The sequence below is a fragment of the Aedes aegypti genome, chromosome 3, assembly GCF_002204515.2.
Source record: "Aedes aegypti strain LVP_AGWG chromosome 3, AaegL5.0 Primary Assembly, whole genome shotgun sequence".
Classification (NCBI taxonomy): Eukaryota; Metazoa; Arthropoda; class Insecta; order Diptera; family Culicidae; genus Aedes; species Aedes aegypti.
This window is the reverse complement of record NC_035109.1, coordinates 32,794,189-32,820,498: the sequence shown is the minus strand read 5'-3', so window position 1 is coordinate 32,820,498 and position 26,310 is coordinate 32,794,189. Positions and strand designations below refer to the sequence as shown.

The window sequence follows — 26,310 nt, the reverse complement described above, 5'->3', positions numbered from 1 at the left end:
AAATTTTGTAGTAGAGTTTGGAAAAAAATGTATGGATCAATCAAGCATTACGTAATATGAAGCCGCTTCCTTATCAGCATTGTAATGCTCGAATCTCCTTCCATTCACAACCACAGATAGCGAACGCCTCATATCCTTCTTTGTATTTTTATGTTCCCATTTCAATTCAGGTTGCGTCGTCGTCGTCAGCATAACTAACTAAATAAAAAGCATAAAACCTTGCCGAACCGAAGCCGGTGAGTTGTCGTTCTTGAAACATTTCTTTAGAATTGTGCAACGTGAGATGTAAAAAAAAACCAGAACTGCGATGACTTGTGAGTGAGCTGAGCAGTCATTTGCGAAGCGTTCGTGTCAATCTTTCTGATGGGATCCGTTTGTCATGGGCATCTATGCAGAAGAATGTTTTTGTGTTTATGTTTTCGCATCTTTTCACCTGAATCGAAGTAGGCTGCAAATGCTGCGAAAGCGATGATGGGTAATGAGATGCACGTGAGTGATGATGAGGCTTTTTCCTTTCATTCCGTAATCACATCTCATAGAAATGGGAGCTCGCTGAAAAGGCGGTGGCATCCGTGCGTTTCCCACAAACAAATAGTGACAGATAAACAAATGGATGCTTCAATGTCGGTTCTTCATTTCAAATTCATGACAAAAAGTGGAATGATGCCATGAATGACTGTAAAGAATTTCTTTTCTGGTTCAGTGGAAACTTTCCTGATACAGGTAAGCGTGGATGACTTTCGCTTTTATGAGTTTTTCTTTCCGATGAATAGAGAGATCCAGGGCAGACAGATGTGAGCCAGTTTTTCTTCTATTCAGAGAAATGTATAATCACTTGGAGCGAGTGATGACATTGAGCTTTTGACATTTGTTCAAAAGCATGTCAGATGAAATAGTTGTGATAAAAAGCCTCGTTATTGACATAACCTTACCTTTTCATAGCGAGGATTGATGAGGCACGAATCTGATTTACCCATGATGATGTAACAGCAAATGAATTTCTTATAAGACATTCAAATGAAGATAGGCAAAATTCAAAGTTTAGAATACTCAATTGTATACTTATGAACCAAGTCTCTGAGTTTATTATTCCGTGCGAAACATTTACCCCATAAATTTCACCCTCCAGTCGGGAACGACCCATAAAAATTAGGCCAAATGTGAGGTTATGGTCCCATCAAAAGTGTGGCGCCACCTACGTTGCCTATGAGGAAGCATTCCAACACGGACCGCGGCGCTGTGACGAACGACTGTCACGTGTCAATTGGCTCCCGGTGGCAGCAGCATCTTTGCCCGAGTGCCGTGAGGAGAATGTGTGCTGCCCTATATTTGTGAAATGTTATTTCTGGCAAGAGGAAAAAATAGGTGAAGATGGCGATCATAAATTATAACTTCTCCGCACATGGTGGGTGATGGCGGTGCTGAGCGTGGCAAAATCGCAGCAACCTGCGGGCAACAGCATTTCCCGGTTTCAGCCATTCGTCATCGTTTGCTTTGTTTTGGTTTCTTTTGTGGTGTGGATATAGAAGAAATATTACAAAATTTTCTTCGTCAGATAATTTATCAAAGTTAATTGGGAGAAATTTGTACCGTTCGCCACCGAGTTTGGATGTGTGAAATTTCTTTCTATATTCTGCAAGACCCTCTTTCCGGATTCTGCAAGACTCCAGTTCCTGAATCTACAAGAATCTTGTTCCGAATTCTGCAAGAACCCAATTCCGGATTCTAGAAGAATCCCGTTTCGAATTCTGCAAGAATCACGTTCTGGATTTTGCAAGAACCCTGCTCTGGATTCTGCAAGAATCCCGTTCCAGATTCTGCAAGAATCCCATTTTGGATTCTGTCAGAATCCATTTCCGGATTCTGCAAGTTTCCTATTCATGATTCTGCAAGAATCCCGTTCCAGATTCTGCAAGAATCTTGTTCCGGATTCTGCAAGCATCCCGTTACGGATTTTAAAGGAATCTAAATTCTGCAAGAATCCCGTTCTGTATTCTGCAAGAAACTCCTTTCTAGATTCTGCAAGAATCCAGTCAGGATTCTACAAGGTACCCTTTAAGATTCTTTGAACTCACTCGTCAAATTACTTCAAGTTTTCCGACGTTACAGGAATTACACGAATAAACTTGATATTTACCGAAACACTCTCCAAATCGATAAACATATAACAACTAATCTGCTTCGACTACCAACTTCAGTTAATAATCTTCTTCGATCGCAGCTCCGAAAAAAAAAAATGGTTGAAAAACAAACAGAAACTATCCCGCCCGACCCGAATGTTTGTTTCTTGTTAGCATTTCTGGTTAGCACTAATCGTTCGTTGGCCTGCTAGATTTACGCACTTGACAAGATCCCATATAGCTACCAAGTAGGCCCTGAGTCGAGTCGAGCGGAGATCAGACGAAACAAATATTAATTGACAGAAAGTCTTTCCCGAAAAGTTATTTTTGTTTACTCCGGCCGATTGTGTTTGTGTGCGGGTATATATCAATCAGCTAGTTGTAGCTCCCGAAGCGCATTTGTTTGCTTTCGCCCATTCTGGTGGTTTCGTGTTTTATTTTTTCGAAGATAAATCTTATGCAACTAGCTTTCCTCATCACGTGTGTACGCATATGTTGAACCAAAGACGAAATGAAGACATAGTAGTCCGAACGCAGAATGAGTACCACTTCTAGTACTACACTCGGTATGCAAGTTTGACAGATCACACAGTACACTTTTCACGGCATACTAGATTTTGCTCTATTACCTCATGTGCCATACAATTTAAAACAACTACAAGAAACATGGAGGTTTTTATTTCGTCTTTGGTGCAACGGTGCATAAAGATATGATACGACTTGGCTGATCAGATCACGGCATCCGTCAACTTCAAATAGACGAATGGAATATCTTCTATTGCGGCGGCAACATGATTTTTTTGCTTGTAGTTTTTCGGCTTAGGGAGTGAAAATTTATCGACTTGTCGAAGCAATTTTCCATACGAGTTTATGGCAAAACAAATGAAAACTGTCGTTTTGCCACCCACGTTGGCGACACATATCATGAATCCACAAACAGTAGGCCATGAATAGGGAATTGCTAGTGGTTAATTCGTCGAGATGTCACGTGGCAATCGTCTTTCCAAAATAACTTATACAGCAAAACTCAAATTGTAATATCACGGGAGTGCAAATTCACGAAGTGATTGATATGCATCGTAAACGGTATGATTTACCTTTTTGTTTTTAGCTGAGTGGATACACGGTGTGCCAGATACCGTTATTAACGAAAAAAAATGTCCAAGAATTTGGCACCTACCATTCGAAAGATATAGTATTCAAGCATCTTCTCCGTGTATTTGAAAATATTTTAACGAGGATATCGAAAGTAATTGTAATTTGTAGGATTTTAGCTATTTTGGAAGAGATTTTTACATACTTCAAAATTTAACCCACCAGTGCATCATTATTAATTTGTAAACTAGCCAAGTAACCATCATATTTTCATTAATCATTCAGAACATATGATATCCAAGCGTTTTCTCTGAAAATTTGAGATAATTTCTCCGAGAAAATCAGAAGTTACAGTGATTTGTATATTTATCATTATTTCTATGAAATTTAAATAAGAGCTTATTTATATGGCTTTGTTATATTAATGTACATAATTTACAAATAAAAATGTCCATAGGACTGACACTCGACATTCAAAAGATATAGTTGACTACACATACTAGCTGACTAGCATCTTCGCAATCGGTTTGAGAAAACTTCATCAAAAGACAACATAACTAGAGTTCTTTGAAGTTTTGGAAAGGCAAATTATGGATATTTTCGATTAGCACGTTCAATGTTTTTACCATTACTAAATAAAAAAACATCAATCAATATGTTAATCAATGTGATTAAAGAGCGTGATTGACCGCCCGCTGCTGCTTCTTTGTTATTACAAGAGCAATTATACTTGCACAAGGAACCAACAGATACTACTTAGGAATTGTTGCACCACCATCTGTGTGTAACTATTAAAATTCTCATTCTCTGTACTAAGCAATATTGGCGCCGGCTGCGTCCGAATTCAAGTCAATTTGGGTTATGGAATAAATATATTACGTAGTAGCCGTTGGGGTCATCTGTACTTTCACGAGAAATCATTGGGAGTTTAGTAAATGGAAAGGGGTTGTATTACAGGATTTGTCTTGGTAAACAAAACGCTTAATTACAAGAGTCCTAGAATTCATCGCACCATATTCACTGGTTACATCTCCCCCCAAACATAATAAAGTCAACAAAACAATAATTAAAATGAAATGAAAACAATAAATAAAATGAAATGGAAAAAAAATGTCATATGTACTAAACTTGACTGAAGACTCAACGTCACGAAACCTTCGATGACGAACCATTTAATGATTTTGCATGAAGCGAATCACGCAACATCAATCAAAAACGTAGTCTGACAGTATCTAGAGAAAATGTCTACATTTATAGTATCTAAAAATTCAAGGATCATGTGTTGTTATGTACAACTAAACCGAATATGAGACTTGTTGTATTTAAATATTTGAAAAACATGAAACAAGGTTAATTTCGGTAATAACCGACTACGTACTATTATATGAATAAATATATAAACGTATCCCCTTTGTTGTCCAAATAAATACTGAACAATCATATTTAGCACATTTAGAACAGTAGCATAAAACGATCTTGCCAGCTGATAATCCATCCTCGACTGGGTAACAAGGAACCACTTTAAAATTGTTCAAGTTCACCAATATGCTGATTTGAACCATAACGAATCATTGCCCAGCAAAACGCCGAAAATTAAACAAAATGAATAATGAATACATTCGCTTATGTTGTAACGAAGCACTGAGTTGAATACAACTCTGTGACAACAATTTTAGACGGTTGAGAAATAAATCTTAAAGACAGGTCCACAACTTCAAAGTACTCTAGTTATGTTGTCTTTCGATAAACTTTTATCAATCTAACTGCTAAGATGCATAACTAATATATTTTTTGAATACCGAGTATTAGTCCTATAAATATTTTTATTTGTAAATTATTTACTCAAATGTGGCAAAGCCATATAAATAAGCTCTAATTAAAACTTCATAGAAATAATGGTAAATATACAAATCACTGTAATTTCTAATTTTCTCGGAGAAATTATCTCAAATTTTCAAAGCAGATGCTTAGATATCATATGTTTTGAATGCTCAATGCAAAGCTGATGATTACTTGACTAGTTTACAAAAAAAAAATGATGCACGAGTGTGGAAAATTGGGTAGTATGTAAAAATCCCTTCCAAAATAGCTAAAAACCTTCAAATCACGATAACTTCCGATTCCCTCGTTAAAATATTTTCAAATTTACGGAGAAGATGCTTGAATACTATATCTTTCGAATAGTAGGTGCCAAATTCTTGGACATTAAGAATTATTGCCGTATCAGGTTCACACTATTTTCGATTTGAATGGGTTAAAATAAGGAAGTTAGGCACTCAATACGACGATACTACGATAATGATATAACGTTTCAAAATGTTGCTTCTATATAAATTTTAACGTATAGCACAATAACTAATTTTTTCCCTCTTTTTAATTTACAGGTATTTGTTCGACCTCTAAAATCATGACCTACAAGGTACAGTATACAATGTTGACTTTCAATCTACAATATGATTCATAGTTCAGAACTAAATTCTTTCGCCGTTATCTACTTATGGAATCTGAGGATTCCTCTAGAAATTTCTACAGGAGTTGAATCTCAAATTTCTACATGATTATTTTATGGAGATTTATTTCCAGAAACTCATTTACGGAAAACTAGCAGTTTTTTTTGTAATTAAAGTACAGTCGACTCTCCATATCTCTATGTTCTCGATATCTCTCCCTATGTCGGTGATTTCTTCGGCTACTTTATTTTGCATACATTTTCACTCTCCATAGGGTTTATTAACAAATTTCAAATATCAAGGATTGAATTTTAGACACGAATACCATTTTGGGAAAAGCCTTTCCCGAAGAGCTACTTTCTCTTTACTGAACGATTTCGGAAGGTTCAATAATGATTTTTACAGAGCATAAGTTGTACAACTGTCAAACTTACTTAGAAAAGGTAAACAATTAATTTTTGCTGTACTTCGGCTGTTCGCATTTTGTCGATATTCTACATAAGAAGGGTATCTTAATTAAGTGTGCAGTTATTCCTTTCATATAATTTTCAATTATTCTGCCATCGATTTATCCAGAAAAGCCGCCTAGATTTCCTCAAATGCTCATAAGCTCTTTCACATAGCCTCCCATGGAACACACATGTTATAATTGATGCAGATTAACTCTTATAAGACTATATTTAGTTATATATCAGTTGATATGCCTTTATTTTAACATGTGTGTTACTCGGGCTTGAAGCCCTCTGAAAGATTTTTGTGAGAGTTTATTTTAATTTGTTTTCCGGAAGTTCTCAGGTATTGCTTTAAGGGGTCGTCCATAAATGACGTAGCATTTTAGGGGGGTGCGGGGTCTTCACGAATTTGTGACGATGTGTGACGAGGGGGAGGGAGGGGTCCCAACTTGTAGACGTAGCATTTTAAATAATTTCGGTAAAAAAAGTAGCGCTGGAAAAAAAAATTAAAAACTGTTTTTATCAAACTTATTTGGTTGAACTATTTAACTTTAGTAATAAAATAATGATTCAGCTTCAAAGCATTAATCCCTTAATCATTTAATTCCTGACAACTAAACAGATTTTATGAAGGTTTAAATAGTTATGTGAATTTTACATTATATTCGTGTCCAAACTATTTATTTATGAATAAACAAATTAAAAGCTCAATAAATTAAGTAAAAATCAATCCTTTATCGACTTGGAAAGTATTATTTTCCCATTTGTTAACAAGATATACAATCAACCGTTTGAGTTTAATTAATATTTTCTGTTAGAGATTTATTTACTCAAATATATTATTTCATATTGGGGACCCAGATAGCCGTTGCGGCAAACGCGTAGCTATTCAGCATGACTAAGCTGAGGGTCGTGGGTTCGAATCCCACCGGTCGAGGATCTTTTCGGGTTGGAAATTTTCTCGACTTCCCAGGGCATAGAGTATCTTCGTACCTGCCACACGCTATACGCATGCAAAAATGGTCATTGGCATAGTAAGCTCTCAGTTAATAACTGTGGAAGTGCTCATAAGAACGCTAAGCTGAGAAGCGGGCTCTGTCCCAGTGGGGACGTAACGCCAGAAAGAAGAAGAAGAAGAAGAAGGTTGCCAGAAAACCATATTCAATTGCGTTGTGTTTTTTATTCACAATTTAAATTCTTTGAAAAAGTCGAACACAACTAATTAATTCATTGGAATTAGGCAACAAAACATGCATTGGTAATAATTGAGCCTTTCAATACTTTCCTTATCTGAAGATTGTAGCGCATAAACTTCAATATACTGAGAAACATATAAAATATGCGTCTCTCAATAGGTTAACTATTTTGACAACACTCCTGTTGTTCTACAGGCAATCAGATGATGATGTATGTGTCAAATCATAAGTGAATTGATTTGCAAAGGGCCAATTCTGATTGTCTCATACACTGAGAATAATATGAAATATTAAGATTTAGCCTTCAGTAAAGTCACCATAACTTCGGTTATTTCTAACCAACTTTTAGCATCATTATTTTGAAAATTAAATTTATGAAAACTTTGTAGAACATCAAATTTGTCTTAAATCGAAACAATTTTTGTTAAAAGTAGTTTTCTCGATTTTGTTTTTTCATTTTACTGAAAAATTCATATTTGTTTGACCATAACTTCATAAATACTCAACCGATATCAAATATATGTATGTATATATTTTTGAAGCAAAAAATAGTTGTTTTCATACTTCTAAAAAAATGTGTTTGGCTTAGTTGTGTAACAAAAACTACCCAAAAGCATGATTTAAAAAAAAAAAAAGTCGAATGTTTTTGGATTATATATGTTTTTTTCGCCAAAAATTACATTTTTAATATAATACTTGTGTTTATAAAGCATTGTGTTTCATTACGAGTTAAATAGTGCATATATTTTTTAACATGAGCAAATACATATATGATTGTTTCAAAATTATTTAAAAATTGATGACAAGTCCTTTCAAAGGTTTAACAAATGAGGAAAACCAGTTTATGCTTTAAAAATATTGTTTAAATGACAAAAATAAAAAAACCGGGATTTTTTTTTTGTTAAAAAATCATGTTTTTGTGCAGTTTTTGTTGGATAACTTAGTCAAAGCATTTTTTTAGTGAAATGTGTCATATGAAAAGTTTGAAAACAATTAAGTAAGTTTCTGAATCAGGCAAAAAGATTTTGAATCGGTTAAGTATTCATGAAGTTATGGTCAAACAAAGATATTTTTTAGTCAAATGAGGAAACATTTGGAGTAAACTACTTTTTATTGAAACTAGTTTCGATTTTACACAAATTTGATATGCTACAAAGTTTTCATAAATATTATTTTTAAGATAATGATGTTGAAAGTTTCAAAATTGTTTAGAAATTACCAAAGTTATGGTGACTTTACAGAAGGACATTTTTTATAACTTGAAAATATACCTTCAAGACGCTTGCGCCCCCTCTAAATCTTAATATTTTTGGCTAAAACTTCGAGGTATCTTTTCCAATATCATTTGAATGCATAAGAGTACAAGAAAAATAAGCTGCACCCTAAAAAACAGTAGTGTGAGTAGCGAAAAGGGGCATGCATGTAACCCATCCAAACGCAACTCTGAAATTCAAGTAATCCGATTTTCGTGTTCCGTGGATTTTTCTTGCAGAGCACAATATTATGAATCAATTAACCATGACGTCACGCTGCAACTTCTAAGTTGGATGCGCACTTGCTGCAAGTTTATAACCATGACATGGCAATTTTTACAGCCGAAATGCTGCCATAGTTAGATTGAATACAAAATATCCGATAAAATAAATTAAAATGAAATTAGGCAGCGTCCATTTATGACACAACGTTAAAATGTACAATTTTCGACCATTCCCCCCTCCACAACGGTCTTTGCATGAAAAAAATAAATTTTGTGTTTGAGCTGCAATGTTTGAGCCTACTCCCCCTCCCCATAGAGCGTTACGTAATTTGTGGACGGTCCCTTAGTCTGCATAATTTTAGTGGCGTTGTGTATTCAATTTGACTCTCTGCTATTTTATTTATAATTCAGTGTAGTCTGTATTTTCCTGCATTGGCCCTTCCAACGAGTCGAACATAATGAGTGACGTTTAATTTCAGGTTTGTCAACAAATACAAAATGTACCAATGGGCCTATTCACATGACGTTCCAAAACAGCTGATCGGGAAGCTCTTTGACAGTTCTTCTATGAAAATGACAGCCTCGTGTATGCACCGGTCCTCCACCGATGTAAACAAATGCATAGACGGACCTGTCACATGAAAAGGCCTATACATAAACTAGTTTTTGCGCAGTTTTGGATTGCCGAAGTGAACATTTTTGTTGCCGACAATGGATCATTGAAGGTAGTTTTTGTCAGTGCTCACCTCATCAAAACAAAGGCGCCACTGTATATGGGATTTAACATTGTGACAGCATTGCTGTTCTGTCAAATACACACGGCTACGGTGGCGCTATCTATGCTTTCCATAGCGGCCGTTTTGGTTATTTTAATGATCCATAGTAATTGCATTGCCGATAAAAGAACAAGTGCCTCGTGACTTTGGTGAGGAAAAATACAAGATTAAGAAAATAAAATAGTGTTTTGTGTATAATAATTAATAAATGAAGAGTGCTTAAGTGTAGGTCAGGTGTCTCCTGCTAATTGTTGTGCTCTATTGTTGCGTAAAATTGTCCTCATAAAAGTTCAGCTGCTTAGGCTGCCGACAATACGTAAGTTCCCCTATTTGTTATTAAAAAGTACTTTATTTACACACTTAGGAATTATCATTGAAATTTGCGCCATATGTGCCCCACATAATTTTTGACGTATTTTTTAGTTAAAATACCATCAAATTTACATAATTTCACATTCTACATGGAGTCTTTTGCTGATATTTACGTCATGTGTTGTATAAATTTTTCATTGTGTGTATGGTATGTATTTACAATCGAGTTCAAAAATTAGAAAAAAAGTTTTTGCATGAAGTTTTTAGCTTATTTATAATGTAATGAAATCTTTGTTTATCGTTGCGAGTACCGTAACCCGGCGTAACATTGATCATTTTTGAATATATTTTAAAAATTTAATTTAAAAATGCATATATTGCAAGTTTCAAATTTTTAAAACAAGTGCTGAAAATTATTGCTCGTATCTATATACTGTATTTTATTTTCTGAAAGTATAAAGCATGTTTAAAAAAATGTTTTAAGTGCTTTCTTTTATTTAGCTGATATGGGGTAACATTGATCACCCATGAAAACAACGTTCGGTAATATTGAAAATATCATTACATACTAAATTTATGACCGAATATGAAGTTAATTAACTCATTACACATGGTAAAAATGGATAAATTATGGGTGAAATTTTGAGAAAAAATCTACGTGCTCGATAGGGATTCGAACCCAGGACTCTTGTATGCTAGACGAGGTGCTAAAGTTTAGTTGGTAAACCAACTAAATAAATAGACCTCGCTCTGCGCTCGTCTAGCATAAAAGTGTTCTGGGTTCGAGTCCCAACTGAACACGTGGATTTGTTTTCTCATAATTTCACTCATAATTAATTAAATAACCATGGGGATTGGATTACCGAATAGCTCAATATAAGCGATTCGTTGACGCTTATATTATAAAGGCCAAACTCGTACAAGTCATTTACTTTTTGAGTTATATCAAAATTAAAAATTGAGGTTTTTGTGGAATACACAAATTCTTAAGAAAACTTTTCCACTTTTAGAATATGTGTTGATTTTGGTCTGGACCCGAAGATATTTCAAAATTCCTTGAGTGTCCGACGCGTAGACATAACCCACTCTAATATCCTAAGTTGCATGTTTTTTTTTTCTCGTGTTTGATTTTTCACTTTTCGAAACATTACTTCAATGAGAGTCTATTGACGGCCAAAGAAATTCTATATGAAGAATATCAGTCCCCCAAGGTACATCGGAAAATCTTCAATACCAGGTTACCAACGGTCAATATCGAAGCAAATTCCCGAAATAGAAGAGTTTTTTTTGAGAACTTTTGAACAAATGGTGCAAAAATATAAAAAAAAAAAAAAACAAAAAAGTTATAGCGATTTATATATTTTTTCATTGTAAAAAATTGAAGCTGCTAGTACATTAACATGAAAAAATATGAAACTTTTCTTAAAAACTTGAAATTTGTAAACTTTTTTATGTAATTTTTTTTTCAGAGGTTTATATTTTTTCTGAATTTTTGAAATTTTAAGCTTTTATTGCATAAAAAATATTGGAAATTGGTTGAGCTGTTCAAAAGTTATGATATTTTTTAAATATAAAATCTAATGCGCTGAGACCCACAGTGTGTGCCGATAATAAATGATCGATATTTTATTTTCAAAAAAAAAAAAAAAAAAAATATCGAAAGAACTAAAAAAACATACATCGCTGAAAATTTGACAGAAACTTGAAATTTCCTGAACTTTAAAGAAAAAAATGAGAACAGCAACAGCCCCTTTCGTCCCAAGGCCTTCAAAACACAAAAAAAAATCGGAAATTTTTGATTTTTTTTTTCATGAAAATCGGTCAAGCGGTTCAAAAGTTATATTTTTTTTAAAGAAAAAATTTGCAAAGTCGCGATTTTTCTGATCACCCTATTTCGAAAATGGTCACCTTAATCAAAAAATCCAAAAACACGTGTATCCTTATTTCGGATAAGGAACAAAATAGCAAATTTTCATGGAATTCGCAACCCACTAGATCGGTTTTTCATGGAATGGCTGATTGTAAAATTCTTCTCAGGTTTATGAGAATCACATTCCGATGCTGTGAGAATTATTAAAAAATTTGATAGACAGTGCTGCTGGAAATATTTCCAAGATTTGTCAGATTCTTACCCAAGATGCATTCAAAAAATTTGCCCCATAATTTCTGACAATGCTGTTCAAGATTTTGTAAGCGTTTTCCTCAAAATTTCGTTCAAAATCAACCTAGGATTCTATCAGTGCCCCACCTAAGTTAAGGTGAAAATACTTTTTTTTCAAATTTATGGAAGGGATCGTTAGAGTATGTTTTAGAAAAAAAAAACTATTTAATGAACTTAAACACTTTAGTTTTGCAAAAGAAAAAATACTAAAAATCACTGGTAAGGCGAGCAAATACCTTTAAACTCTAATATGTTGCTTATCTTGACAGATAGGCCTTTTTCGTCTGCGACTTACAGACTTCTTCAGTGTCGAGCACTCGATACTGTGAGAATCGTGTCCTGCAAGGTAATCCTGCTTAAAATTGTGTAACTTCTACCAGTGTGGTCAAATTTCAATCACTGAGTTCTCCCGCAAGAGCAAACTCATTTGAGATCTGCTTCGCAAAACTCACACATGAAATTTCGATGCAAAATCACTAGCTCACGCTGATGCCGTCAAAAAAGATTCAATCATAGAACCTATCGGAAATCTGTCAAAACCCAATGTTATCGTTTATAATAGAACCAATTTGTCTTTGATAGAACCAAACGTATGAGACGACTCATGTTTTGTCCATTGAGTTGCGTGAGCTACAGCTCAAGTATGAGATATGAGAATTTGAGGTTTAAACAACGCTTACTACTACACAACTTCGATGAAAACTTGCTCCAGTTTTCCATAACCGTAATGACCAATATTCTGCAAATATTATATGATTTTCTGAGTAATTTATTTGATTTTGGTAACAATTCTTCACAGGATTCAGAATTCTGTCGATCATTCATCAGTCAATCTCTCAACGGTTAAAAGATCTCCTAAAAAAGCAAACATATTTCTCGTTCCTTTCTAATACATTTCTCAAAGTGATACTAAATTTCGAAATAAAAAACGCATCTCAACTCATATCGAGACCAGTTGAGTAGGCAGTGCACTCCGCCGAAGCCATTCCCGTAGAAAAGAGATATTCAAATCGTTCGATTTTGAGGTCGCATATGTGCATCAATCAACGCTCCGCCATTCCATTCCATTCCGTATCGACTACCCACCTAGGCCATACCAACTTCCTACCTTTTGGATTCAGTATGGAACCCGCAGCGGGATGTGATGTAATCGGTGCACGGCGACGAAAACACACGCGGCCCTCGTCTCGTGCTCGACGGACTGAGTTACGATCTAGGTCGGGGCATCGTAGTCGTAGGAGCTTGTGGAGGAGTTTTCCACGGCTTAACCCTTTCAGGGCGGATGAGTCATATTTACCAATCTTTTTTTATTTGTTAATATAAAATGCACACTTTCTTGGGAAAAGTTGTGTTTTCAGTTGATATCAATGCGGTAAAAATATATAAAACGTCAAGTTCTAGGCAATTCCTAAAGAATTTTGCTGTTGTAAGGTTTTGAAGTTTATATGTGCAAGGCGAACACGTGTCAAATATACGAATTGAAATTGAAACTGCGAAAAGAAACCACTTGCTCCGGTGGGGATCGAACCTACGGCTTCCTGTTCGCTAGATGGGCGCTTCAACCTACAAGGTGCGGAGTCTCTTGAGAGACTTAACCTAAATCCGTAGGTGTGTGTAGAAATAAATACGTCTTAAAAGGGTCGCGCGCGCTTTCGAGTCCCCCCTTATACAAGTGGGTGCGCGCACGGTTCACGTTTGATCTAGCTGGCATGCTCTAATCCATCGACGGAACGGTGGAAATTTGTATTCGATCTCAGCAGGCGTCCAGCAGGAGGAAAACCGTGGCAACGATTATTACGATTGCGATACTGGTGCTCCCGATGCTGCGCGCTGCTGAAAAGTCGGTGCCTACTTTGCGCGCTGGGTGGGCCACTTGTCCCTCTAAATATTTCCGAGTGGGACCTGTTAATGGGTTCGAATGACAGACAACCCGTGTAAAAGGCGGAAGTACTCAAGCACACGGTGATTACACACAAGACGCCACACTGATTAAACTTCCAACAGGGGTGTTCGGTGGAAGCAGTCGTTGAACCATCATAATCAATCATCCAGTTGAGCGCGGGACAAATAAAGAAGGGAAGCTTACAAGCATATTTGACATTCCATTCTGGTACGCTTTGGACCCCCCTTTGGGCCGTTATCAGTCAGGTTTTCACTAATTGACCATTGTAGCAATAGGTGTTGGAACAACACGCACCGCAATGGGGACAAGACGTGGCGACACGGTGCGTTATCTACGTAGACGTAGCGAACGCAATCAATGGTTTATCATGACGGAAGAGGTGGAATTCTGGTTCTGTTTGTAAACATGGGAGGATTTCTTACGGCAGGTGAAGCAGGTGTAATGTCCGTCATAATGTCGATCGCTTGTTTAAATTAGGGTAAATTGATTGATTCGATAAAAGTGGGGGCAGCGGGGAGGAAGGGTTGGAAATGTAGGGGGAACGACGATTTTTCATAGGGACATTACGTAACGTGGCCACGTGGGCCTACTATAGTAATCTACATTAGGCCGAACAGTACCCGCGCATGCCTTGTTTTTTGCTCTGAGAGCAGGCATTGCGGAATTCGTACTGATTTGATTTTGAAGCACGATCAAAGTAAGCAAAGGAAAACATCCCATCTGTAGCGATCCATGATCGGCAATGTTTGTTAAATAAAAGCAGCGCACGAAAGTCCCAAAGAGAAAGGAGGATAAAATCCATTTTTCTCGCTTGTTTACCTTTAGGGGTAGGTGTTTTATTTTACTGGCACAATAAACAATCCGCGAACATTCGAAATAAATAGTGTTCCCCAGGTTTGGAGCTTGTTTAGAGGGGTTTTATCATGCACCTGTATCCCCCGATCTAATAGAGCTGTAGCAGTAACAAGCTGTATTAGGCTCTCATCATCTTCTTCTTCTTGGCATTTACGTCCTCACTGGGACAGAGCCTGTTTTTCAGCTTAGTGTTCTTATGAGCACTGCCAGCAAATTGTGAGCTTTTTTTTGCTATTTTCGCATTCGTATACTGTGTGGCAGGTACGATGATAGTCTATGTCCAGGGAAGTCAAAAAAATTTCGATTACGAAAAGATCCGGGACCGATCGGGAATCGAACCCAGACACCTTCAGCATGGCTTAGCATTGTAGCCGCGGATTCTAACCACTCGGCTAAGGAAGGTCCCTAAACAGGCTTGGCTTTAACGATGAGCTGCAAATCATGATTGTTACAGAAAGCAATAAGTGAGAGATTCTCATAATTTTCTCGGGATACGGTTATGTTTTGATGCGTTATGCTTTGACTGATCAAAACACCAAACCAAATTTTGTATGCAAAGTGACACTCTGAAGAAAATCTACCTTCTTTTTCCTTTTACAATAGGTAAAGTGAAATAAAAAAGAAGTCATGGTTTAACTTTTCTTCCAAAAATAACTCCAGTAATGCTCCATAAAACCTAAATGAAATTTTGGAAACATTCCTCCAAGGAATCCGACAGAAAATTCCCTAAGAATTTATCTCGGGACTCCAGGCATGTTTTTCAACTTTTCCTCTGAGTAATTGGGACGCTCAAAGATATTTTCACAGAAAAGGCTTGATGTAGTCAAACAAAGTTTATGCTTTGAAACACAATTAATTATGATTTATGAAAGGAATTTTTAATAAACTATATAAGAATTTTGCTAATGACACCTATAGGAATTTCTCAAATTCCTTTTTATATGCACTCTTAGATTCTTTTAAAAATTTTACTCGGCATTGCTCTAGGGAGTATTTCGTCTTTCATAAATAACATCAGCAACTAATACAGATATCTAGGCATTTGTTACAGATCACCAACATTCCTCCCAAGTAACACAACTAGTTATATATGAGTAAATAATTCAGGTTTTGAACATATTTCGTTGTATTTTTTTAGCAGTATTTACTTTATATCTAACACTTGTAAAGCTAAAACAGCGCAAAAAATGGCGGCTTATATAACATCTTATAGGTCTGACAACTATTAATGATAACATACAATTGACGATTTATAAACATATTCTCAACATCATAAATATGAGTTTATGAGCTGTGATGATCATTTGTTCTAATTAGGCTATTTTTCAGCACAAAATACTCACAAATCAAGTGTATATATCGACATATTTCATTTGTTGTAATTGAGCTATTTAAAAGAGAAAACCAAATATATATGACACAATATGATCAGTTTATAATGCAGGCAAATGTTTTGGTTATTATGACGTTATTTGTACGTTACATAACTTGAAAGACACACTTGTATCACAAAATATCTGATCAAAATGTCCAATGTCTAAATACATTCAAAACAAAGGATCTAACAGAAAAAAAAACAAAATTGTCTTAAAAACATGGCTATCAGAACCTGAAAAATGTTAAGAAATAAATGAAATTTCATTATCATTATGATGATGAAAAATTAAAATGGATCATATCCAGTGGCATTTGGGAAGTTTAATCTGCGATTCAAAATTTATAGTGAAACTTTCATTTTCACTCTTCAATTTTTCATGGGCTATTATAATAATCAATGTATGTAATACAAATCATTCAAAACTGTGCTGTTTTGTGGAACTCGCTCCAATTCTCGCTAGAAAAATATTATGGCTGATTGTTAGTTGAGCCTGCAGCACCATCCGAAAATATTCGAACGATTCAATTATTTTTTCAAACTTCATTATTGATCTGGTCACATTGCTCATACTCCAAATTGTTACTCAATTTTGATATACCTCATGTCAAGATTGCGCAATTAATGAAATTGAATCTTGATTTCTAACAAAATTAATCTGGTTAATATGATCGATATGCGGCTTTATGCTAAGGTGATTCAAATTTTCGACCGGTACTCTAATCTGGATTATTAATTTGACAAAATGTGAAATGTTTTTGTTTTGATTCGTAAATAAGTTTAAATAACGTTGTAATAATGTCTTAAGTGCATCTTAACTACAGGTTCTTGATTATCTTCTAATAACGTTTAAAATACATCTTGAGAACATATTTTCAACATACTCTAAAAAATCCTTTTGTTTTTGTTTTTTTCGATAATAGTTATAACACCCAAATAACTTAAATATAGCTTATTGCTAAGTGGATAGATTTTCATCTGTCAAACGTTAAACATCGGTTTACGAATGTCAACATTGTAAAATTTGCAGTAATGGTGACGGACATAACTCGCGCTGTAGTATTTTTTTTATTCAGACAGTATTCATAAATTTGAGGCATATTCGACTACAATAATTGTAGCCCACATAGAGGAAAAAGTTGCTTTATGAGCATGAGCATAGATGACCGCACAATTCGTAGTTGCTACTCCGTGATTGACCAGAGCAATCGTAGGTGCACAGGGATTTAATGAATGGGGCTTGGGATTAGCTTACCATTCCTCAATGTGCACAAATCGAGAGCTCAAATTTACAAAGGAAAAAGTAGCTTTATATTATTAAATACTATTGAAAAATTTATCATTGGGATATTGTGTTTCCAGCTACAAGCGCAAGTTTGAAATTATGTTGATTCCGGTGACAAACAGGTGCATACAATACGCTCGGAACTATGTGATGTGCCAATCACGGTGCTAAAATATTCGGGAAGTGACGCTTTTTGCGTATACTTTTCTAGGCAGATGTAGCAAAATTCATAAATTATATCTCTAAAACATCTAATCCAAGTAGAAGAGGCAAACGAAGCTGGCAGAATTTGAGTTCACCGTGAAACATATTTATTTTGCCTATTCGCTGTACTCTTTGTGACCACATCTCTTTTGAAGGGTTTTCGTTCTGTTTTTAGCAGTTTCTGAGTGTTTTTCACCCTTACCGTTGATATTATCAAACCGATTGATTTTGTTTGTCATTACAAAGTTATATACATGTTTGTAGAGCGTTAAATTAACCAGGGCCGGTTGTCACTTTTGGATTAACTGTTTTAAGGTGATTTGTTTTCCGATAGCTATTTTATAGCTTTTATATAGCACAAGATGTTATGATTTCACCATTTTAACACTTATATGACAATATCTGCTATCTGTTATTCGAAAAGATGTTTTCGGTGTTACTTGGGCTTCAGGGATTTGAATACAAATATGGAAAATGCTACTACAAAATATTAAGTGTAGTTTTTACAGAAGCTTCTCTTCAAACTCTTTTTATACCTAAAGGATTTCTTCAGAAACTTTTCTAAAGATGTTTTTCAAATTTGCCAATACAGTGGGACTCCACTTTTGGCAACAAGGTTGAAATTTTCAGTTGCCACAAGCGGAACCCTTTTGCCTTACTTTACTGTTCAATAATTGTTTTAAAAAATACCATTAAGATGTTGATACACCGTCTCTACCAAACCATATGATCACCAAACTTCGGAACAATAAACTTCAAAGCATATTTCCGTAGTTTAAAACTATGCTTGGACCTAAGACCTGTGATTTCAATTGTGACTGACTTTTCACTTTTATCGCTTAAAAGTCTGCAATCAATGTCTATAAATATAATATTTGTTTAAAAACAATAATATAATATAATATAATATAATATATAATATTTGTATGTAAGAATCATGTAGAATCAATAGTCGCATAACCCTGACCTTCAATCAAGAACTGAATATTTACATAAAAGAAATGTAATACCGTTTCGTCTCAAAATTCCAAAAAGTGGCCATTTCAAAGAATAAAACTAAAATTGAAAATGACTTGAATCGTACAATAATTCTCGATTACTTTTTCAAATCGACGTAAGTAGCCTCCATACGGTTTTGAGAAAATTAATTCAGAAGAATCACAACCTGTCCTCTAAAACTGTTTTAAAATGAATACCCTTTTTGACATTTTTCCGCCATGTACATTGCTTAAATTTTGCATACAGTAAGCTCGCTTTCAAAAACTAGGGAGTTCCTGTTATTTCCCACAAAAATTTTATTACAAAATGATAAGCCGATTTATTCAATTACTTTCGACGTTTTTGTATCAGTGTAAAATCGACTCAAGTAGTGTTTTGTTTTGATTCGTGGTTAAGTCATTTTGTCTCTCCATACAGCGGAGCGGCGAAAGTGGTGGTTAGGTAGCGAAAGTTGAAAATCTTACTTTCGTCGTTTTGTAAATCCGAAAAGTAAACGTTCTAAAAGTGAAAAATCGAGTTGGTTTAGAGCAAAATGTGTATAATTTCGTCTACGAAACACGTAGAATCGATAATGTAAGTTTGCATACTTTTTTGACTTGAGTCTGTTTGAATAAGTTTTCAAGAATTGATCATTCTGGGCAGAAAATTCAATGATTGAATTGAAAAATCAGTGTTTGTAGTACAGTCATACCTCGATATAACGTAAAATCTGTATAAAATAACTCGATATAACGTAACATTCTTCAGATTCAAACACCAAAAATTATCCTTCGACTCCTGTTAGTCATTCATAAAACTTGAACCATATTTTTAAAATAATTTCGGCTGGGATTTCACAGTCATTCCACAAGTTAATCCTCCTGATATTCATGTATAAAAATTCCGAGAATTTCTTTAGAAATGATTTCACAAGATGTTTTTTTTTCAAATCGATTTCAGGGATTTCTCTAAAAGTTTTTAAGAACATTAGAACAGTATTTACTTTACGGATTCCCGTCTTAAGATTTCCTTTAGTAATTTCATCAGAAAAATCTTATTGAATTCCACAAAGAAAAGGTTCAAATATTTCTCCAGGAATTTCTCCATAATTTGTCCAAGAACTTTTTCCAAGGAATTATGGATTCTAGGAATTTGAATTCATAAATTTTGAATTTTTCCAAAAGTTAAAAAGAATTTATTTATAAAATCAACTGTATCTTTGACCAATAATTTCACCAAGTAATTTCTCCAAGCTATAAAGTGGATTCAACTATGAATTCTTCAAACTATTCCGCCTAAGGTACTTCATTTTTTCCGAAGTCTAGAGATTCATAAATTATTCCAGCAATTTTTCATGAATTCTTTCAGCGGCCCATTTAAAGAACAATCCAGTAATAGTTTTTGGAATGGTCTAGAAGTTATTCCAAAAAAACGTACAGGTATTCGTTCAAAAACCTGAAAACGACTCTTCTTGGAATATTTCCAGCAATTTCATTATGAGTTCATGCAGATTTTTCTCCATATATTTATGCAAGAACCATTATGCATATGTACAGTTTAATTTTCTTCATGGATTCTATGTGGAATGAAATCCTTCATTGATTCCAGCAGAAATTTCTTAAGAGAGTTCTCTATGATTTGTTTTGTGGATTCTTCAAGTAATTCTTGAAGTTAAAAAAGGGATTTTACCACGAGTTCTTCATAAAAACATTTTTGAAGTTTGAAATTTATAATAATTGCCTGCTAGAAATGTTCATGGACTGCTCAACAATTTTTAAATTCAGAAGTATCTAATTTTTGAATTTCATTTAGAGTTTCTGAGTGTTCGAGAATTCCTCCAAAGATTTTTCTGGATTACATTTATTTGAGGATTATTGCAATTTAGACGTAGAAATAAAAAAGTAAAATTAAAAAGAAAGCTTAAGAAATAAACACGAAAAAATATAGAAAAAAAAACATAAGAAAGACTGAAAATACCTACTAGGTCACTAATATCAATTTTAGATCCATTTTCTCATCAAACAATACATGTTAAACGAAATTTGTAAACAAAATATTTTGCTTAGATGTAACGTAAACTCGATATAACGTAACGAAAACAAAAATCGAGTAACGTTTTATCGAGGTATTACTGTAGATTGGTTGGAAACACTTAATTTAGAATGCCGAATCTCGGCTAATTTTAACCCTCAAAGCCCCGGACAGACATTTTATTTTCAATCGACTGGTTCTCAGAAACAAATAAGTTCAACGAAATGCGGTTTTCACTATGATCGATGGGATGAGTTAGACTTCCTGCGAGTGGGGTTTTCAAACCGGAAGTTCAGGTCTGGGCATGTTTTTCAACCGGAAATGAGTGTTCCCTAGTCACATATTTTACTACTTTAGCAAACGATAGGTTTTAGCCATTTTTTGACATTATGTCTCGGACCAAGGCTAGAATACATCATTTGGTTTATTTTCTAGCATGGGACGAAAGCCGGAACCTGGTTCCGGAAGTACCTTACGTGTTGGTGCCGCGGTCAAGATACACATGTAAATTTGACCCGAAGTGACAATGCGGCTAATTGAACGTCATGAAATCATCTCAGAAAACCAATGCACGACATCAACTCTCAATATTATGAGGATCGAGAGAGCTTTCCTCGGTGGATTATCGATTTCGCTAAGAAAGTTTGTCCGGATTTCGTTCCTGTTGATCGCGTGCGACGAGATATTCTGGTGGATAGGGACGCCATGGATAGACCATTTTCGATGGTTGAATTCTCACTTGCTCTCCTTTCATGTAACAATTCCGATCGAGTCAAGTTCAATTTGCTTAAGGGCCTTCCTGACGTCGCAAAGAGGCGCCTGTTGAATTTGTTTAATCACTTTCTGGAGTGTAACATTGTTCCTGATGACTGGAGGCAAGTGAGAGTAATAGCCATCCAAAAACCCGGGAAACCCGCGTCGAACTATAATTCGTACCGTCCAATAGGGTCCTAAAATGGTTAATGAAATCTTGTTTTACTTTAATAAGACGAAAGAGCATGTTCTTGCAACCACTTTAGCAATTTTTCCTGTTCAAATAACGGTTAAATCACATTTAAAATTTAATTTTAAAAATAGGTTCAAATTTGAACCTTGACACTTTGGATCATCTTTGACATTCAAAGTGTCAAGAGCAGATGGGTTCAGTGTTTTTGGATATTAAGGGTGCTTTTGACTCAGTTTGTGTTGATGTCCTTTCAGACAAACCCCACGCAAGTGGCCTTTCATCAATTTTGAACAACTTTTTGTACAATTTGTTGTCCGAGAAGCATATGAGTTTTACTCATGGCAGCTTGACAGTTTCACGAATTAGCTACATGGGTCTACCACAGGGCTCATGTCTAAGTCCCCTTCTTTATAATTTTTATGTGAGAGACATTGATGACTGTCTCATGGAAAATTGTTCGTTAAGACAGCTGGCAGACGACTGTGTTGTTTCTGTCACAGGATCAACAGCATCAGAACTACAAGAACCCTTACAAGATACTCTGGACAATTTGTCTACTTGGGCCTTGAAGCTGGGTATCAAATTCTCTACGGAGAAAACTGAGATGGTTGTCTTTTCAAAGAAACACAAACCTGTCAAGTTTCCGCTAATACTCATGGGTAAGACAATCCCTCATAGCATGTCTTCTAAATATCTCGGGGTCTGGTTCGACGCCAAATGCACCTGGGGAAACACATTGCGTATCTGACACAGAAATGCCAAAAACGAATCAACTTCATGCGAACTATAACCGGAACATGGTGGGGAGCCCATCCGGAAGATCTGATCAAGCTGTACCAAACAACCATCTTGTCGGTCTTAGAGTATGGTAGCTTTTGTTTTCAATCCGCGGCGAAAATACATATGCTGAAGATACAGCGGATTCAGTACCGTTGTCTTCGCATCGCGCTAGGCTGCATAATCCTCAAACTCGTCTCATGAGTGTGTACTACTGGTACATGACGCTGGACAAGTCGAGTCTAGTACACGACACTGAAGACGGCCTTACAGTTGAGGTCGAAATACGCGTATCTGTCAAAGGATACAAACTCTAAGGGAATTAAATGGTATAGTACTAATTTCGGTTTTTTTTTCACAAACAAACAGATACATTTCTAAGCTTCCCAGATCACTCCTGCAGATTTAAACTTTTTCCATAACTTTATTGGATAAAGATCTTAGCCTTCTTTTTCATGGACTTTTAAGGATTTCGTCTAGAAAATTATAATTCAACCAGCCTTGTCAAACCCTTGCCCCATATCATTCCCGTTTTGCTGAGAATAACCTGAGAGAGAGGAGACAGCTGGCTTAGATTGCGAGCTCCCAAAAGTCAAGGGAAGCTGTCAACAACTGTCACTGGAAAACCAACACATTCGGAGGACAGAACGTGAAAAAGCGTCAAAATGCATGTAAACTTAATTAAATTTTCTAGGTATTTTTCGATGATTTCACATTTTAAAAAGTAGAAGTTGTGTGTTGGTGAACTGCTCTTGATTTTTTTTGTATTCATATCCTTTTTCATGGTGAACAATATAAAGTAAATATGATTTTGACCAAAATAAGTTCATCTGACCGTTGTGCACTACTCAAGAATTGAAAAAAGAAGAAAAAGAAGGCTAAAAAATATGCTAGCTGTCAGTGAGCTGTCTCCTCTCTTTCAGAGAATAACTAGTCAACGGAAGACGGAACGGCGGGAACTATAAATTAGCTATATGGCTTGACGCGTATAGGTATTGTCTCAAAGAATCGGCACAAATTGTTCCGGGTGCCTAAAATAAATTGAAAGATATGTTATTTCTAAGAATAATTGCTAAATAGTGAAGAAACGATTTCCCTATTGAACACTTCCTAATAGCAAGACAATTAGTGAAAAATGTTCACAGACCAATCAACAATTTAAGATCACAGCTTACTTAGATCAAACTATAAAATCTGTAGGAAAGAAACGTCAAATTGAATCACCTCTTTCAGCTTTATAGCTAGCGTAAACAACTGGATACCCGTGGAAGTGCCCATAACAACACTATTCTGAGAAGCTATCCAAGTATACACGTAATGCCAAAAAGAAGAAAAAGAGCCAAAGAAGAAGTCGATTTTCGAAAGGCTTCTTCAATATCAACTTATACTTATCTAGTACTTTCAGTACCTGCATCGTTTCACACGCACAATTCCTCATCCACAACTCTCTCTGTCCTTTCGAATCTCCTCCGATCCGAAGAACGCGGATGCGCCAGTTTGGCGCGACCGAATTGACCATCTAGGGCCCACCGTAAAGCTATGCGCGCGCTGGAATCTTGCCTCCGTTCGCCAACTTTCCATAAAAGTCCCTCCGATTGAACCTGCTCCGATTTTGTGACCAGGCCAGGTACTTACATTCCCCATTTGGCGAAAAAGAAGAGCAGAGAAAAAATCCTCCAGGCCATCCGCGAACAGGTTTGCTCCCATTATTGCACATATTGGAAGAAAGCCGCGACTGTTCAAGGCGGTGGCGATCGAAGGTCCGTTCGTTCGCGATAATGATGATGTCCTTTTAAGGCACACCCCGGCCATTGTTCATCGCATTGGCGGTCGACGATTAACTCCAATCGCGGTCTCCGGATCGCTTCTGGTTTGTTGTTTTACCGATTACCTATTATTGTCGTTCCGTTGGATCGCGCGCTGGCCTGGTCTGGTCTGGTCAGGTCGATCCCTATCGGAGGTGGCGCGGAAATTCCTTCGATGGCGGAACAATGCACCAAAGAACATGGGCGCCCGCGAACAAGGGGCCAAGGTACCGTTAAATTGGCTTACAAAATTTATAAATAAATAAATTATACATGGACATATGGAGCTCTCGGTTTTGCTGCGAAGCTCCTTCGGGTCTTTCTCATCTCTCCGCATACGTGTGGATAAATTACACTGAAACCTCCATTTACGTAATGGATCGGGGTTACGTATAGTTATTTTTGCAATTTCTCATCGTAATAGGCTGATTTTCATCACGCCAATCTGTCATGAAACGGCCTACTTTCCTGCACTGAAGTATGCAGTGCGGGAATAGTCATTACCGAACTGAAACCAGTGCTGTAATGATTCATTACGCAACGCTTTCTCATTACGCAACTGTTTTGAGTTGCGTAATGAATCATTACACAACCATTTTTCAGAAATTGTAAAATGATGGTGAATGCATTCCGATATAATTTCTGATACTCTCAAGTGGTCTTCTACGAAATTGCAAAAAATGTTGTACGTAACTCGTTGCAGAACTCGATTTTTACATCACTCGTCGTAATTATCCTACTCGGCAAGCCTCGTAGGATAAATTTACGACTCGTGCTGTAAAAATCATCATTCTGCAACTTGTTCCGTAAACTACTATTATGCAACAAGTTGCAAAACGACGATTTTTTCAGCAAGAGTCGTACATTTATACAACGAAGCTTGCCGAGTTGGATAAACACGACGAGCTCAGCTTAGAGTTCAATGTGCACTTCCACAGTTATTAACTGAGAGCTTTCTTTGCCAAAGTTGGAGCGAAAAGATCCTGGACCGACCGGGAATCGAACCCAGACACCTTCAGCATGGCTTTGCTTTGTAGCCGCGGACTCTAACCACTCGGCTAAGGAAGGCCCCAGAACCTAGACGTTGTACTGGCCTTAAAAAAATATCTCCGGGGACCTTTCCAAGAATTCGTCTAGTAATTCATTAATTTATCCCATTAGAAATTCCGGAATCTCATCAGAAATCATCTCAAGAATTCATCAACAGATTCCTTCAACATTTTTTTTTCAGAAACTCTTTCCGCGAAAGATTTTTTGTAGAATTCCCTACATCCTATTTTCAGCAAGTTAAATAGCTGAGTTTCAATAGAAACCAGCTGATTTTTAACGTTCTGCACTGAAGATCAGCATTTCGGTTTACTGACAATGCCAGCTCGGCAAATTTCAGCAGAATATTGCTAATTTCAGCAAACAATAGTTTGGCATGTAGATAAATTCCTTGGAGAAATACTTGGAGGGATTTCAGTAGCAATTAAGGGGTCTTCTTGAGAAAAAATATGTTTCTTTCGAGCAGGGAAAAGCCCATTGGAGGTGAGCTTCTTTTAAGCATCTTCCTCCAATATGCATAAAACCTCCTCATCTTTTCGTTTAACTAGTTCAGATTTTCATATTCCATACATTATAATGCACACTTTTAAAAATACCTGTATGATTTTATAGAAGAGCCCCTAGAGGAACTTCTGGGAGAAATTGGAGATTTAGAAGGAATACCCTGGGAAATCTTTGGAGGATTTTTTGAAAAAAAAAATCCCTATAACAACTTTTGGAGGAACCATAAAAAAAGTGTTCCGGAGTAATCCTGAAGAAATTGCTAGATAAATGTCAGAAGGATTACCTGGGTAAATTGCTGATGGAGTTTTTGAAGCATCTTTGTAGAAATCGTTGGAAAAAAAAATCATGAAGAAATCCTTGCAAAAATTTATGGTAGAACCACTATTGAGATTTTTGAGGATTTTTTCTGGAAAAATCTCTAAAATAATCCCTGGATGAATTGCCGAATTTTTGGAGCAATACCAGGAAAAATCTCTAGAAGCCCTGTAGAAATTTTCCTTGAAGAATCACCGGAGGAGTCTCTGGGAGGATTCTCTAGAGAAATCCCTGGAGTGATGGAAT

The 26,310-nt window shown here is 36.0% G+C and overlaps 1 protein-coding gene across 8 annotated transcripts in view; it reads left to right on the top strand.

The window, feature by feature from the left end:
• LOC5571133 (interference hedgehog) overlaps positions 1-26,310 on the top strand; it is a 302,494-nt gene that overhangs the window by 123,585 nt on the left and 152,599 nt on the right. The window contains exon 3 of one of the 8 annotated variants that reach the window (XM_021852046.1): positions 5,600-5,634. The exons of the other annotated variants lie outside the window; for them this stretch is intronic. The gene's annotated coding sequence lies outside the window, so the exon portion shown is untranslated. The remainder of the gene's footprint in view (positions 1-5,599; positions 5,635-26,310) is intronic. 8 annotated transcript variants of the gene reach the window in all.